Raw genomic sequence first — 19,097 nt, forward strand, 5'->3', positions numbered from 1 at the left:
GGTTTTATGTTGAGAGGAACTCTGTGGACTCCTGGACAATCTGAAAATGAAGAGAAGGTCATGTTGTGAAAATGCCAGGATTTTTGCTATGGGCTTGGTGAGTTTCATGGGAGATAGGGTTGCTAACTCAGGGTGTGTCTTAGAAAGGGATAGCAAACTACTGGGATCTAGTGGAGCCTACTTATTGTACTGGAGTATTTGGGAGGGAAATAATCAGGCTGGCAGGCTTTGCTTCCAGAGTGATAGGGTAGATAGGTGGGAAGGACACAGGGAATATATGACTGCTGTATAATATTTCTATTGACAACACAGAATTTTGGGTCTTCATTCTCTTCTTGGCATAAGGCCAGTTGTCTTATACTTATTTCTTTTCCAGATTTTCTTCATGTTCACTTCTATAGCCTTAGGCATCATCACTGACTTATCTGGTACTAGCCCACTAGAGGAACGATGATTGCTAATAGACCTTCTGTCTGAACAGCCCAGTCCCCAAATGTCTAAATGCAGACCTCATGTTCCACTGAATCATGAGAGTAAATCAGAGCATCCCTGTAATCAAAGGTTTCCCACTTTCATTTTCTCATGCTCTTTTTCCATTCCCATTTAAATGGTAGGGCTCATCTTGCCACATCTGCAATTTTTGTAGAGAAGGAAGCAAATTAATTCATAATAAATTAATTATGCCAGGCTAATAAGTGTGATTGAAAATTGTTAGGGGTGATACTAGACTCAACTGACATAGTTTACATTTTGGTTTACTTCCAAACCAGCAAATAACTCCTGCCAAGTGTACCTGAGATAAGGATGCAAATGAGAGGATACTATTCTTCAGGTAATCAGGGAGCTGAATTTTGGTGGTAAAGTTTCCAATATAAAGTGGGAAAACTGCCAGTTGAACAAACAAAGAAACCATATACTTGTAAACTTAGACTTAAAAGTCTACCTACTTAAGGGAAATTCTTTCAGCACCCAGATGGGCCATAGTTATATGATCTGTGTTCCAGTTTGTTTACATCATTAGGGCCTCAGCATGCATGGCCACATCTTGCCATTGAACTCTGCTCTTCTTAATTTCCATGCTCTTGTTATCGATCTCATTCATTACTGTTTTTAATGCCATCTACATACTAACAGCAGTGAAATGTACATCTTCAATTAGTAACTGATGTTGAGCCCTAGGCCTTGGGATCCAATGGTCAGTGTAACAATACTGATTAATATTTATTCACATGTTCCTCAAATGTCTTATCACCAAGGTCAGCTATCTGTTACCTTTATAGATATTTCTTCTCCCTGAGTCTTTCCACTTCTCAGTAAATGGCACTTCCATTTTTCTGTATTTTCAGTTTGAAACTTGAAATTCATCATTGACTGGCTTTCCTTTTTTCTCCATACATGACCATATCTTCTCTGCTACCCTTAACTTATTTTTAATGTACCCACTTTTCCTCAGCATTCTCCTCTAAGCTAAACTCATTTCTTTCTGTAGACTATTCCCATAGTCTTATCACAGATAGTATTTCCCTTTATGTATCTCCAGATTCCCTTTGCTACACAGCAAACACAATCATTGTTTTCAAATGAAATGTATAATATACTTATAGTTTGTCAATAACTTTCTCTATACTTAGAATGAAAGGAACTTGGACTCATTTTCATAATTTTTGGGCTTGTCAGGATGTGGTAGACAACTGTACCTCGAACACTTTCTTTTGAAATTAGGAAGATGATGTTTTGAATTCTGTTTCTTTCCTTTAGTCTGTGACTCAAAGGATAAAAGATATAGTATGTATTAAAAGTATTTTTCATTTTTTTAACCTGAAAACAAGGGCAATATAAAGTAGCTTCATTAATTCTTTCCCACTATGAAAGAAAAAGTATCTAGGGATGTGTTACTTCTTAAGGACACAGGCACAGATTATATGTTTATATTGAGATGAAATAAGGAAAACATGACATCACAGATGGTGAGTGATTTCAATGTTTTTACTCTCAATTTCTATAAACCACAGTAAACATAACCTTAGTTATTATAGCACAATATTAGATGTGATAATGTTAATAATTCTCAATAAACTGAGACCAAATCTGTTTTTTTCCAAATATATTGTTCTTTTTTTCTATTTGTTTCAACTATATGAATATATAATTTTAACTTCAATGAAGTTTGAAATAAATTCCAAAAAACTTTTGTATAAAATAACATAACAGACAACAATAATATAAAAGCTCTTTTATTCATCGCTATATATGATAAAATGAGTAAATACAATTATTAATTATTAAAGTTGATTTAGTCTGTATTTTGAATATATTTGGATGTTTATATTTAATTAAAGTATTCTTTCTAGACCTCTTAAAATTATTTTTATGAGTTAATTATCCAAAGAAGAATTTAAAAATTCACAGATATCCCTCAATTTTGTTGATCATATTAAAACCAATTCCTTGGTCTACTTGCATTTTTTTTCTTCTTTAAAATATAAATGGTGGTACTTAAAATAATACTAACAACTACCACAGATCCAACCACTGACAACATCAAGGTAGAAATGTTAACTCCAGGGTTTGGTTGGCTTTCATCAGGACCAGGATCTGCTTGGGGGATAAACAAAGCTACGTGTGCAATGTTGGATACTTTTGATATCAAATTGCTTTTGTCTACACTTTGAATGGCAATGAATATGTGGGTTGCATTTTCTTCTGAGATGTTTCCTGGTTTAAATGCGAAGGTTTCCTTGGAGTTGGCCTCTTTTGGTAACAGGTTGGTAGTATTAACTTGAAGCGCATCATCAAAATTGTCTCTTAGATCCATAATACTTCTACTTATTCTTATGATATACTGTTGAACTAAGAAAAAAAGTTATGCATGTTGTAGGATCTAGAGTATACCATTTTAAATTCCTTTTTATTTATTCTTTCAAAAATGACTAATCATGCAAAGAGATGCTTATATTTACATCATTATTTACCTTTTGATAGCTGTTAAATTCTGACTTTTACAACTTTGCCAAATGCTAACTTTTTTTTTTTTTTTTTGGTGAGAAAAGTTTGGACCAGGTTAACATGTGTCATTTGATTAAGTCAAAGAATCAGATTATAAAACTAATTCTTTGTTAAATCATCAATTTAAAACTTCCCCACTCCTCCACCTTTATACCTTCAATTTTGCAATGAGTACCTTTCATTTATAACCATAAAACATTCATCCTTACCTTTTCCAACATCAAAATTATCTCCTGGTGCTGTCCATGTTAGATTGATCTGATTCCCCTCAGATGTGGCATCAAGGTCTGTGATTTGACTTGGTGGGAACTGGTCAGGCAAAGGAAGCTGTGGAACTTGGGATACCACAAATGCACCTCCAGATGCTGTTCTGCTGAAACTCTCCAAAAATGTTTGAGTATCCTCATCATTTTCAGGACTTGGTAGATTCTCTTCAATTTTACCTGTGTTAAAAATTTCCTGGTTTTTAAGGAACAGAACAGTACTAGTACTTTTAAAACTCAACAAATGAAATTCTCCACTGGTCTTTTACTTTTTCTTCATATACATGTCACATTTTACTAAGTTTTGTGACAAAGTCAAAGGTCAAGAAAGAAAAAAGTGTTGTGAAACTGTAACCCAGAAGTATTATATAAAGGTTATAAAAATCATTTGCTCAGTATTGTTTTTAATGATTTCTAGAATATTCTTACACCTGATGTTTTTGAATATATAACATCTAATTGATCAGATATTCTTTTCTTGACTACTACAGATTACCCCTTTACTATCCTATGTCACACAAATTATATAGCTAACTTGGTAATTCAAACACTGCCTATGCATAGGTGATACTGTTCTTCAAAAGTTATGAGATTCATTGACTTTGTTTTTGTGCATTCAAAAATCTTTGGTAAGGGAATTCTATCTTTAGCATCCTGACCAGGATATTGCAGGATACAATCAAATAATGAATTGTTTTGTAATTAAGGGTACTTAGAATGGAAATAATGTTACATAATTCAATAACTGCCCTTTTACAGTCACATAATAATTGTACATATTTATTGAATATAATATAATGTTTTAACACATGTATACATTGTGTAATTGTCAAGTCAGGGTAATTATATATCCATCACCTTTTATCATTTTTTGTAATTGTGAGAACATTTAGCACTATTAATTTCTTTTTCTTGCCTAGTTGCTTTGGCTAGGACTATTGGTACTGTCAAATAGAACTGGTAAGAGTGGCATTCCTGTAATATTTTCTGATCTTATAGGACAAACTTTTAGATTTTCAGCATTGAGTATAATGTTAACTTTAGGTTTTTCATATGTGGGCTTTTTATGTTGAGCTACATTTTTTCTAGTTTGTTGAATTTTTATCATGAAAGACTTAAATTTTGTCAAATTCTTTTTCTGCATCAATTGAAATAATCATTGTCTTATTCTGATAATGTGGTATACTATACTAATTGATTTTTATTGGACTATCCTTGCCCTCAAAAAATAAATCCCACAAGGTCATGGCATATAATCTTTAAAATATACTACTAAATTTTGTTTTCTGATATTTTGTTGGGGACTTTTGTTTCAGTATTCATAAGGAGTTGCAATATCTGAATGTTTGTCTCCAGAATTCATATTCTGCAATCCTAGCCCTTTTGGTGGTAATATTAGGTGGTGGAGCCTTTGGGAGGTGATTAAGTAATGAGGGTAGAGTCTTCATAAATGGAATTTGTGTCCTTATAAAGGAGGTTGAGAGAGTCCTTACCCTTTCTGTTTTGTGGGGTTACAGCTAGAATACAGATATAAACCACGAAGTGGGCTTTCAGCAGACATTAAATTACTGGTGCCTTAATCTTGGACTTCCAAGACTCTGGAACTATGAGAAAAAAAATTCTGTTGTATATAAACTACCCAGTTTAGATTATTTTTATGATAGTAGCTCAAATGGATTAAGATAGGGATACAGTATGCAATGTTTTTTCTTGTAATATTTTTGGCTTTGATATCAGTGCTGGCTTTATAGGATGAATTTGGAAGTAATTGCTCCTTTTCAATTTTAGGGGGGAAAGTTGAGGATTGTTGTTAGTTCTTTAAATGTTTTGTGGAATTCACCTGTGAAGCTATCAGGTTCAGGGCTTTTCTTTGTTGGGATTCATTCTTCTTACTAGTCAGAGGTCTATTCTGATTTTGTATTTCTTTTCATTATAGTCTTGGTAGAGTTTGTGTATCTAGAAATTTCTCATTTTATCTAAGTCATTTAATGTGATTATTTACAATTTTTTTAATACTTTCTTCTAGTTCTTTGTGTTCCTCTAGAATTGGTAATAATGTTCTCACTTTCATTTCTAATATTTGATTTTAGTGATTTATCTCTCTTTTTTTAGTTTATCAAGATAAAATTTCATCATATTTGTTAACCTTTTCAAAGAACTCTGATTTTATCGATTTTCTACATTTTTCTATTTTATTTTTGTCTATTCTGATCTGTATTATTTTATATCTCTGCCAAATTTGAATTGTTTGTTTGTCTTTTTCCTAATTCATGAAGTTGAAATGTTAGGCTGTTCACTTGAGATATTTATTCTTTTTTTAATGTAAGCATTTAGAGTTGTAAGTTTCCCTCTTAGTTCTGAATGTATGTGCACTTAAGAATTGTTTTTTTTTCTTGTTCAGTAGATTGTTCTATATAGATCTATCAGATTTTGTTGATTTATTGTGTTGTTAAATTCCTATTTTTCATTATTTATATTTTCTCTGCGTGTTCTCTCATTATTGAAGTCTCAATAATTGAAGTCTCAAATTATCATTGACGAACCTTCTGTTTTAGTATTAAATTCTATCAAGTTTGTATTCATAGTTTGAGGGTATATTACTAGGTGGATATATGTTTATAATGGCTATATCATTTGCTGTGTTAAATGAACCTTTTATTAATATATAATGCCTTTCTTTGTCTCTTATAAACTTTTTAAATGTAAAAATCTATTTTGTCTTATATTAATATAGCATTCCAGTTCTTTTGATTATTAGTTTCATGGAGTATTTTTTTTAATATGTATTTTTTAGCTTTAGGTGGACACAGTATCTTTATTTTATTTTTATGTGGTACTGAGGATCGAACCCAGTGCCTCATGCATGCTAGGCGAGAGCACTTTACCACTGAGCCAAAACCCCAGCCCTGGGGTATCTTTTTATACTTTTTCACTTTCAAGCTATTTTTGTCCTTGGATCAAAAGTAAATCTCTTATAGCCTTTATATATTTGGATTTAAAACAATCTATTCTGCTATAATCTGTCTTGTGTGTGTGTGTCTGTGTGTCTGTGTATGTGTGTGGGGGGGTGTTGCTAAGGATCAAAACCCAGATCTTGTATATGCTAGGCAAGCACTCTATAACTAAGCTACGTCACAATTCTTATCTTTGTCTTTTGATGACAGAATTTAGTCTATTTGTATTTAAGGTAATTACTAATAAGTAGGGCCTTACTTTTGCTATATTTATATTTGTGTTCTTTATGCCTTATAGCTTTTTTGGTCTCTAATTTCCTGTATTACTGTCTTCTTTTTGTGTTTAATTGATTTTTTTGTAGTAAAACATTTTATTTCATTCTTATTTTCTTTTATGTTTATATTATAGCCTTTTTGTTGTAACATAGATTATATTTAAAATCTAAATTAATAACATTCTAATTTGAAATCATACCAGCTTAACTGCAAAGGGATATAAAACCCCTGCTCTTATACGGTTCTGTACACATCACCTCTCAAGTACTGGTGTTATAAATTGTATTGCCTTGTGTGTCCAAAAACATGGACAAATAATTGTTTTTACTCATTAGTTTCTTAAATCATGTTGAAAATAAAAAATGTTGTAGAAACCAAAAATACAACAAAAGTAGCTTTGATAATTTCTCATGTATTTTCTTTTTTTCAGAGATTTTTATTTCTTAATTTGGCTTGAGAATATTTCCTGATTTTTTCGTTTTGAACTGAGAGATTCTGTTTAATTTTTTTTGCAGGGCAGATCTAGTGATAATTAACTACCTTAACTTTTGTTTATTCAAGAAAATCAACTTTCTCTTATTTTTGAAGGATAGCTTTGTTGGATACAGGATTTCAGTTGACAGTTTTCTTCTTTCAGCCTTCAGATATTCTCCCTGCCCTGTTCTATCTACTCTTTTTCTTCTGAGACTATTACTATGTGCATATTGATCCACAAGAGTTCTTCCACAGATCCTTTCAGACCTTTTCACTTTTCTGCAACTTTTTCTTTCTGTTCCTCAAATAAAATAGTTTTAATTTTCTTAACTTCAAGTTCTCTGTTTTTTCATTCTTCCCACTGAAATCTTTAGAATCTGTGTAATAAATTTTTAATTTCAGTTATAATTGTCAGCTCTAGAATTTATTTTTGGGTCCTATTTATATTTTTTAACTATTGATATTGCCATTGTGTTCACATTTTTTTCCCTTGACTGTGCACATCTTCCTTTAGTTCTTTGAGCATCTTTTTAAAAGGTTGTTTCAAAGTCTTTGTCTAATCAATCTACACCTGGTCTTCCTCAGGGACATTCCTTATCAATTTTTTTTTGGATGGGCCATACTTTCCTGTTTCATTATATACATTGTGATTTTTGTTGTTGTTGGAAACTAGACATTTGAATATTATATGTGATAATCCTGGAAATCAGTTCACCCTTTTTCAGAGTTTTCTGTTTTAAAGAAATAATCATAGAGTTCCTTTATGACATAAATGAGCCTGAGGTGTAAACTTAAGGATTCTCTGTTCTTTTGTGAGCCTATGTTTTTCCTTAGACATGCATGGTGACTTTCTAAATTACCTACATATGTGGTTGCATTTGAATGTCATAATCTTTAAGTGTTGGGATCCCAAAAGTGGTAATAGGGAAAAATGACAGAGAAAAAAACAATCTGTCTTTTTAAGTCCCTTGAAAACTGCTTCAACTGGAGGGGCTGCTTCTGTTTCTATTCTCCATAATCGGGAAGAACATTTAGCTAGTAGTGAGGGTAAGGTTTTATTGCCCACCCTGACTCATTCAACCACCCCCAGAGTATGGACCATATGCCATGGAACTAGAAGGAAAGAGCAATTGCTATGAGAATAAGAGCTGAAATTAACCTCAGTTTCCTGCAAAGTATAATTGAAATCTTCCCCTGGAAGCTGAAAGCATTCAAATAAATTCTAGAGTTCCATACTCATTATATTAGACAAATTATGCCAGTACAAGTATTCTCTAGGTAGAGATATGGATTCCTGGCACTGCCTACTCTGCTGTCTTCCCTGATAGCAATTCATCAAGAATGTATACTTTTTTCAAATTTTTCTTTTTTTTATTGGTTGTTCAAAACATTACAAAGCTCTTGACATATCATATTTCATACATTAGATTCAAGTGGGTTATGAACTCCCATTTTTACCCCAAAAAGAGATTGCAGAATCACATTGGTTACACATCCACATTTTTACATAATGCCCTATTAGTAACTGTTGTATTCTGCTACCTTTCCTATCCTCTACTATTCCCCCTCCCCTCCCCTCCCATCTTCCCTCTCTGCCCCATCTACTGTAATTCATTTCTCTCCTTGTTTATTTTCCCATTCCCCTCACAACCTCTTATATGTAATTTTGTATAACAATGAGGGTCTCCTTCCATTTCCATGCAATTTCCCTTTTCTCTACCTTTCCCTCCCACCTCATGTCTCTGTTTAATGTTAATCTTTTCTTCCTGCTCTTCCTCCCTGCTCTGTTCTTAGTTGCTCTCATTATATCAAAGAAGACATTTAGTATTTGTTTTTTAGGGATTGGCTAGCTTCACTAAGCATAATCTGCTCTAGTGCCATCCATTTCCCTGCAAATTCCATGATTTTGTCATTTTTTAGTGCTGAGTAATACCCCATGGTGTATAAATGCCACATTTTTTTTATCCATTCATCTATTGAAGGGCATCTGGGTTGGTTCCACAGTCTAGCAATTGTGAATTGTGCTGCTATGAACATCAATGTGGCAGTATCCCTGTAATACGCTCTTTTAAGGTCTTCAGGGAATAGTCCGAGAATGGCAATAGCTGGGTCTCAAATTTTTCTTTTTTCACTGTGTGCATTATAGTTACACATAATGGTGGGATGGATTTGTGTTACATATTCAGACATGCACTTAGTATAACAATATAATTTGGCTGATATCATTCCCTAGTGTTTCCCTTTTTCCTCCCTTAGTCCTTTTACTCTACTCTACTGATCTCCCTTTGATTTAAGAATATATTCTTTTTTTTGATACTGGGGTTTAAACTCTGGGGCACTCAACCACTAAGCCACATCTCCAGTTATATTTTGTATTTTATTTAGAGACAGGGTCTTACTGAGTTGCTTAGTGCCTCACTTTTGCTGAGACTGGCTTTGAACTTGCAATCCTCCTGCCTCAGCCTCCTACGCCACCTGTAATTCACAGGTGTGTGCTACTGTGGGCGACTAAGAATGTATTCTTAATCCTCATCACTATGTGAAACCATACATTTTTATCCTTTTAATTTAATAAATTGTTTTCTTATTAACATTTCTTTTATAGCATATGTAATCTGAGGGATGAATTTTGCTACTGGCTTGTATTTAACTTCATGACATATAGGCTTCTTTCCTTTGGCCTGAGCTGAAAATTTGATTTATTATTGTTGATCTTTGTAAGGTGCTCCAAATTAATATAATAACATCTGACATTTACTGAATGCTTACTAGACACCAGATACTATGCTATGTCTTAGATTAATTTGGAGGCAAATCTCAATATGACTGAGATCATCAGTACAGAAATATGAGAAGTTATATAGTTGGCCCTTTATTTTTGCAGGTTCCATGTTGGAAGATTTAACAAATGATGGATCAAAATTATGTTTTTAAAAATATTTATGTTTGACCCTTGTACTGAATATGTACAGACTTTTTCTTATCATTATCCCTAAGTAACATAGTATATCAATTATTTACATGGCATTTAAATGGTATTAAGTATTATAAGTAATCTAGAAATAATTTAAAGTGTGCAGGAATATGTGTATGTGTTATGCAAATACTATAACATTGAAATAAGAGACTTAAACATCCATGAAGTTTGGTATCCATGATGGGTCATAGAACAAACAAATAAGTATTTCCATATACTTAGAAATAACTATACTTTGAGTTATAAAATCTTTAAAGCTTTAATCATATCACCCCATAAATATTATTCAAACCAGCACTGGATTTCTGAGGTAATGAAGTACTCACCATTGACTACCCAGCCTGAGAGACGTGCAGCAGTATTCAGTGGGTGTTTTAAGCTTCTCATGGTAGTATTTGTTCCTCCATAAGCCTGTACTTTTAAGCTATATATTCCATTTTCTTCATAAGCTGTGAAGTACCTGGAGTATACCCCATCATCCTTGTAAGAATCAGCACCTTATTATAGAAAGAAGGAAGAAGTTATTATTGAAAAAAAGAGAAATTTATTATTTTCTAAGCCAAGCATATAGGGCTACCGTCTCCAAAATAGAGAATATTTCCATTATGCTTTGGTAGAGCATAATATCTTGTGTTGATAGTTTTGAAGAATTATGAAATATATAGATTTGTGGATATATTTCATATTACTTATGGCATTATAAATTCATGTTATTTAATATATATACAATAAATACCTCACATGTGTATGATGAGTACCTTATACATATGTGCATGTATGTATGATAAATACCTCTGGCCCTTAACATATTATATTGAGATTATCCTATTATCCTTCTTATTGTTTTCCCAGCTAAATGGCCTAATTTTAGCTTTATATAAACATTAATTATGCCATCTCTGTTCAATTCAAAAGGCCTTACTAAAGATGTATCTTTGCTTAGTATTGAGTTCTTATCCTCATCAACTAGACTTAGCTTCCACTTTATTTATTTTTTAATCCATGGTTCTTGCTTTCTTGATTCATTAGCTCTCTGGTCTGTCAGTGGAAAAATCCCATTTACTTTTAGAATGAATATCTAGGGGACTCAAGAATACTGTGTTATAAGTATACTTCTAGATTATTACCAGCATTGGAGTTCCTCATTAAATTCCCAATTCATTTTCCAGGGGGTTTTATACTCTAACTCAGAGATCCTGAAGTGATATCCTTAGTCCAGGAGCATCTGCTTTTCTCTGAATTGTTTTCAGAAATGCATGCTTTCTTCCAGCTATGGGAATTACTCTTCTCTCCCTTTTCCTCCCAAGGGCCTGGGTTAATCCCATCTGACTGCTTGGCTTCATCCTCCTTGGCCAGACTCTTTTGATGATGCTCCCCCTAAGAAGCAAATGTGCCGCAGTCTGGCTGGGCACAATCAGGAGCCACTTGTCAAAAGAAACTAACTTTATTTTTAGAACCACACACGCCAAACAAAACAGCCTCTCAGGAAAAACCCTCAGAGCCTCAACTGCCACCACCGGCTTTCCACAAACCTCTCTCTCCCACACCAGCTTCTCTCCACCTCCCACAATCCTCCTGCTCTTGAGGCCGATTGGCTGGGTCACGTGGGCGGAGCCAAAAAAGTCCCCCAATGAGCAGCTCCGTGGTCTGAAAGGGCAGGGAAACAGCCCAATGAGCATCACCGCAAAGGAGCCAATCAGCTAGATGTTGCTGGGGCTGAGGAGCCAATCAGCTAGATGTTGCTGGAGCCGCTGTGAGCCAATCATCAGCCGGCAGGTGGAAGTTTGNCCACCGAGGCGCTCAAGGCTGCAGTCCAGCCTTCGGAGGACAGGGCTCGGCACGCAGCCCAGCTCCAACCTCTAGGTGCGGCTGCCGGACAATGTATACGGAGCCATCAAGACAGCAAGCAGAAAGCAAATGGTGGCTCCTGCGGAGTGGATTTTCGGCACAGAAACCACAGCCCCGCCAACAATCCCAATCCACAAACTCTCCCTGTATAAAAAATATTCAAAAAAAGAAAAAAAAGGCGGGGCGCACTGAGCTTTCTTTGCCTCGGGTACTTACAATCCACTGCTGATTACACACTCAGCTTCTCTGCCCGGAGCGAAGCGAAAGAGGAAGCAGATGGGAGCAAAGCCTGCATTCTTTTTTTAAAAAATTTTTTTAGTTGTATATGGACACAATATCTTTATTTATTTATTTTTATGTGGTGCTGAGGAATGAACCCAGTGCCTCACACGTGTTAGGCAAGCGCTCTACCGCTGAGCCACAACCCCAGCCTTATACATTGCATTTTAATTGGAGTTAATTAGGAAGGAAATTTTAGCAATGTGTATGCCATGTTCAAAAGATCTCTTACATTTACTCTTCAAAACTTTTTAAAGGTAACTTATATTTTATGTCCCCCCCCCCTCCCCACCGCTTTTTTCTTCTTACTCCTACTTAAGTTCTTTTTTTTTCTCCTTCCATAAAATTCTTAGGATCACACATAGATGGAAATAACATTCTATTTTACCATAATTTTGAACATGATATCATTATTGGCACACAGACATTTAAAAATTACATTTATAGCATTAAAGAATTTGTTTTTATGTTCTGAAATTTTTTTGAAAGAAATATAGAAGCTGATTGCTTACCCGTGCATTTCCTGGAATACTGAGATAGGCCATTTTGGAATGACTGTCCACTATGAAACTTCTCATCAGTGTTCCATTAGGATCCCAGAGAGAAATAGTAGGAGGCTGATTATCCCATGTGATGAAAAAGAATGAGTCTTTTCCCACTGTGCTATCAATTACTAGAGAGCCATTCATCCAGGGATTGTTGTTCAGTGCTAATCCCTTACTTTCAAGCTGTTTAAATTAATTTAAAAAAAATAATGATTGCAGAAGAGAATATTATATTCTTTTTAAGATGATTCTTACTTTTTGGCCTGAGAGCAAACTTACATATTACATACAACCATAGATTCATGATCTTTCTAAAGCTGATTGGGATGTGAGAATTGTCAGAAAGCACAGAAATATGGGGTCTGAGTAAAGAATAGAGTGCATTGAAAGTCTTAGAGCAGAGACTGGGTTATGCAGTTGGAAGTATAGCCCTATTATTATTTCATAGTTGTCATGGCAAATACCCACCCAAGGCTTTAGCATTTAAGGATGGTGTAACAATAGAACATAATTAACTGTAGGGGGTGTACTTGTGTGTGTTTGCACCAACCCTTGTTTGTATATCTTCATGACCTAAAAGAAAATACAGGGGCTGGAGATGTGGCTCAAGTGGTAGCGCACTTGCCCAGCGTGTGTGAGGCACTGTGTTCGATTCTTGGCACCACATAAAAATAAAATAAAGATATTTAAAAGAATAAAATACATATTGGTGAATAGAGTAATTATTATTTTATTTTTTTTGGTACTGGGGATTGGACCCAGGGCACTTAACCACTGATCCACATCCCCAGCCCTTTGTTATTGTTTATTTTGAGTCAGGGTCTTGCTAACAGGTTAGGGCCTTGCTAAATTGCTGAGGATGACTTTGAACTTGAGATCTTCCTACTTCAGTATACTGAGCTGCTGGTATTATAGGTGTGCACCACTGCACCAAGCTGGATAGAATATTTAAGTAGAGATAGTCAGGGGGACCTCAACACAAAAAGGAATATTAGCATATAACTGGGACAATTTCACCATGGTTTTTTCTCCATGTGAGAGTTTAATTTTTTTTTCACAGACAATAGAGTGAGTAGTCCCTGAGTAAAAAATATGTCCAGGAAGAGAACAAACAAATAGGGCAAGCTGATGTCTATGAAAGTTGGAATCCTGAGAGGCAAGAAAATGAGATGGAATTTCTCTGAGAGGAGCTTTGAAGAAAAAGTTTTTAGAAACTTTGCAGATAATCCTTAGTCAGAAAATTCAACTTTATGACCAAGAAGATGTTTCCTAGAATGGTGTCATTTCAGGAACAGTGGGAAGTACCACTTCTATTCCAATTTAGTCCTAAACCCACCTTGACTCCATTTCTGAAGGAAGTAAGAGAATTCTTCCATTCAAACATCAATGATCTGATTAAAATCTCAGTCTTCTATTAAGTCCTTGAGTGGACAAAGTATTATCAAGTTAAATATGAATGTGAATACCTTTTAGGCTTTTATCAGAAATTACTAATAAAGGAAGAGCTCTGGCTCTATAGTAGTACTTAGGGAAGATAACCCAGTGGAGTGTGGAGTGCAGCTTTCCTTCCATATATCACCTGCCATCATTCAAGTACAAGTTCTCACCAACTTATATGTTATCATCATTCTTTAGTTAGACCAGTTGAAGAGCTCAGAATGTCCTGTATTCTCCTTCAGTTTTACCTCTCTTGACAGCCAGGTACATCTCTAAACCAATTTGTAGAACAGGTTTCAGCTAAATTTACAGACAGATTTTCAAATCAATCTGTGCCTATTCAAAGTCTGCATCCTAGGATATCTGCTCTTCATTGTTGAGAGGAAGAAAATAGGTTTATTAATATAGGCTGTAATTTGACGAACTAAAAGATGGGATACATTAGTTTTGATATAAAGTGATATGATATAGACTTGGTAAGAGTAAATATGGCAAGAAATCGATTTTTGTAAAACATTTTGAAGGAAACAATCTTTGTTGACATTTGTACACATCATGTACATGAACAAAGAAGAGTCAAGGCTACTCAAAGATTTTGAGTCTAAGTAACAACAGTAATACTATTGAGATCCAGATGTTGGGAAAATGAATTGAATTCAGGAGAAGGTATAAAATAAAAAGCCAGTTGGACTGCTAGAAGAAAATATAGGGTTAATACTCCAACATATTGTGCAGGTACTTACTTCCCAAATAAGACTCCTGGAGCTCAAGAAATAAAACCAAAAATAAATAAGTGGGATGGCATTAAATTTAAAAGCTCTGTATAGCAAAGGGAATGATTAAAAGCATGAAGAGAAAGCCTACAGAATGTGAGCAAAATCTTTGACAGCTACTCCTTTGACAGGGGATTAATATTCAGAATACTTAAAGAACTCAAAAAACTTAATACCAAGAAACCAGATAACCTAATCAATAAATGGGCAAAAGAACTAAATAGGTATTTCTCAAAAGAAGAAATACAAATGACCAACAAACATATATAAACATGTTCAACTTCCCTAACAATCAGGGAAATGCAAATCAAAACTTCATTGAGATTTCATCTCATTCCAGTCAAAATCATAATTATCAAGAATACAAATACTATAAGTACTGGAAAGGATGTTGGGGAAAAGGTACACATTGATATATTGTTGGTGGGACTGCAAATTAGTACCTCTCTGAAAAGCAGTATTGAGATTCCTTAAAAAACTAGGAATGGCACCACCATATAATCCAGCTAACCCATTCCTTGGTATTTATCCAAAAGAACTAAAAGAGTATAGTATAGTGATATAGTCACATCAATATTTATAGCAGTGCACCACATAATAGCAAAGTTATGCAACCAGCTCAGGTTCTTCAATAGGTGAATGGATTAAAATATTATAAGAATTTATAATCAAAGAACATATATTTTAAAAACATCTCTACAGGTGAACTAAGGGATTAAATGTATTAGTATTAATAAAAAGCTCTTTTAACATTGATGGGCACATGGTAAGCTCTTGGTTTTAGTTATTATCATTATAATTATTGAAAATGTGCCTTATAATTTTTATTGAATAAGTCATANTATATATACACACACACACACACACACACACACACACAATGAAGTTTTACTCAGCCATAAAGAAGAATGAAATTATTATATTTTCTGGTAAATATATGGAACTGGAGAATATTGTGCTAAATATGGCAATAAATTGATTTTTGTAAAACATTTTGAAGGAAACAATCTTTGTTGACATTTGTACACATCATGTACATGAATAAAGAAGAGTCAGGATTACTCACAGATTTTGAGTCTAAGTAACAATAGTAATACTATTGAGACTCAGAAAATCAAGAGCCAAATGTTTTCTCTCAAATGTGGAAGCTAGAGCAAAATAAGGGAAAAATCATCAGAAGACATAAGAATAGAGGGAAGACAAGTGGAGTGGAAGGAGGCTAGAAGGGGGAGGGAAGGAAATTATGCTATGTGTATGTATAAATACACTACAGTGAATTCTACCTTTTTGTATATCTATAAAGCGCCAATTAAAAATAAATAGATTAATAAACATAAGGAAGACAAGTAGAAGAGTAGAGGAAGGGGAATAAGTGTAGGAAGAAAGAGAGGGAAAGAGGAAGTCTGGGGACTGAAATGGAGCAAATTAAATTTCATACATGTATGATTATGTCAAAATAATCTCAACTAGATATAACTATAATGCACTAACAAAAGCATAAAAAACAACAAAAAATCCACTTGGAAAAATGTTTGAAGAGTCAAAAGAAAGAACTATGATCATAGATGAGTAATGATTATTGACTCATTCCTGCTTAATTTATTTTTCAAGAGATATTCTCTCCATTTCCAACCTAAATTGTTGAGTTCAGTTTTATGACTTTGAATCTATTTCACAGTTGGCAAGGGGTGGGGTGGGTGGAAGACTTGGAAGTAGGAGATTTTCTAGCAAATTCTTAGAATAATGGATATTATATTTTTGTAAAAAGTCTAACTTTAGGAATGAAAGTTTGACATTGTTAGGTTTTGATGTTATTTCTTAAACTAAACATTCTGAGAAAGAAACCCTATATATCTGTCAGTGCTGTGTATTCACAGATGTTCTTTAAATTTAAATATTCTTACTTTATTAGAATAAATGGACTAGAAATTCACAATATTCTCACTTTTTATTGTTCCGAAAGTTTAAAAGTTTATAACGAATGGCCATGGGGGTGGGGAGCATGAGAGGAATGGAGGAACTTTAGATAGGGCAAAGGGGATAGAGGGGAAAGAAGGGAGCAAGGGGATAGGAATGATGGTGGAATGTGTTAGACATCATTACCTTAAGTACATGTATGAAGACATGAATGGTGTGAAAATACTTTGTGTACAATCAGTGACTTGAAAAATTGTTCTTTATATGTGCAATATGAAATGAATTACATTCTGCCATCATGTACAACAAATTAGAATAAATAATTAATTTAATAAAAAATTAAATTAAATTTTAAAAAAGAGACAATTGAGGACCAGAAGGTGAAGAATTGCACTTAATATAATTAGAATTTAAACCTAGCATTTCATGTTGGAAACATACACTAGAATGTCATGCAATTCAGAAAAGGGTGTGAGATTCTATAGGGTAGGAGTAGCAGGCAAAGCTACAAGAAGGAGAGAAGATTTTGAAGAACTGGTAGAATTATAACATGCAAAGACAGGAAAGAAAAAACATTTTGGCAGAGAAATTGCATGAGCGAAAGTATGGGGCAACTAGCACTTGGTGGGCTTGGAGTACAATACGTGCAGTAAATTTTTGGAGCATAGAGGAGAAGGGAAGAACTGAGAAGAAGGCTGGGAAGGTAAAAGAAGCTGGAAGGCTCCGAATAACATCAGGCAGACAAATTCAGATTTAATTTTATAGACTGAGGGGACAGAGAGGATTTCTAAGAAGGAAAATGACACTGATATTGATTATAAGTGCAAGATGACCATTTGTATAAAAGTGAGATTCATAATAGCAGCTATTATACATCATATATTACTTGAGAGTATAGCATTACGGTTCTAAATATGTAAATGTATCATTTCATTTAAACTTCATAATAATCCTATATTGTGGACATTCTTGGCCCAAAGTATTGTTATACAAGGTAATTTGTTTGTTGCCCTAAAAATTGGTGACTTTTGCTGCCTTAGAACATTCATTTAACAACCATTTATTTAGCACTGATTTTTGCATGATAACAAGACAGACACAATACACAAAGTGAATTTTTATCCATTTATTCACCCAACATTTTATTCATTGAGTAAATTATTCATTTAAAAATTATTTGAGTTTGTTTCTATGGGCTTAGTGCTGTGCTTTTAATTATGTTAAAAACAGCAGAAATTATGTGCAGTAGCAATTAACAGAAATTTCCTTACAAATTAAAGAAGTCTAACTATTTTTGAGAGAAAATTTTCACCTGAAATGCAGCTTCAATTCCAGAGCAGATGGAAATTCCTCCTGAAGCTTCTGTAGGTAAACTCTCTAAGAGCTTTCTTCTTTCATTGTCACTTATTATTTGAACTAGCTGACTTTTGACTTGGGCAGTGATATCATACTCAACTATTCCTACCCAGGAACCATTTTTAATGGTTTGAAGCAGGAAATATTTGGCTGCTTGATTCATTCGATTTAGCCTGTTAGAATCCTAAATAATGAACCACAGGAAAAAGAACCAAATAGTTTTGACTAAAGTATAACAACAGACCCACAAAATATGTTGATAAGACTTTTCTATAAATGGTAACTGGTCTTATTAAAGGAAGCAATTATAATTTTTTACAATTTATAAAATAGAAAAATAGTGTTATATATATTACAGAACATGTGTAGTTATGAAGGAGCTCATCTCTCTTTAACTAGAGATGATTCTTGGTCACTAAGCAACCAAATTAGTTATGGGGAGAGAATGAGGAATGGATTGAAATTGGGGACTGATAATGCACATTGTAGAGACTCTATTATTACTCCTTAAAGTCTCGGTGCCAGTTGGTTCAAAATAAAACTGCCCTAGAGCTCACAGAATCAATTCATGCTGTGGTGGATGGACCTCAGTCAGAGACTGAAGTCTTTCCATCAGTTGGGGACTAGATTACTCCAAAGGCAAAACTTAACAGAGATTCAAATGAATCCAGAGAGACTCAGTTCTTGTCTCTGGAAAAAAATGTGTGTGTGTGTGTGTGTGTGTGTGTGTGTATAACTTTCAAACATACCTTCCCCATTTGGTGAAGAATGTATTTTTGATCTTTAGCATTCTCTATTCTGCCTCAACTATGCCATCCTACTGGGTATTTCATCATATTGCATCTGTTTGTTTGTAATCCATTCATTTCAACATTTATTGATTATCCATATGTGATAAAGTCTGCTCTAAGGCCATAGGGATGCAAAGATGCATCATAAAAAGTTTTGATTTCTCATGAAGCTCCCAATGTATTAGGGAAAGGCATTTAATC

General features: G+C 34.0%; 1 pseudogene; it reads right to left on the bottom strand.

The window, feature by feature from the left end:
* Positions 1–2,434: 2,434 nt before the first annotated feature.
* Positions 2,435–19,097, bottom strand: part of LOC107158242 — a 29,868-nt pseudogene continuing 13,205 nt past the window's right edge.

This window comes from Marmota marmota, unplaced genomic scaffold (assembly GCF_001458135.2).
Source record: "Marmota marmota marmota unplaced genomic scaffold, marMar, whole genome shotgun sequence".
Classification (NCBI taxonomy): Eukaryota; Metazoa; Chordata; class Mammalia; order Rodentia; family Sciuridae; genus Marmota; species Marmota marmota.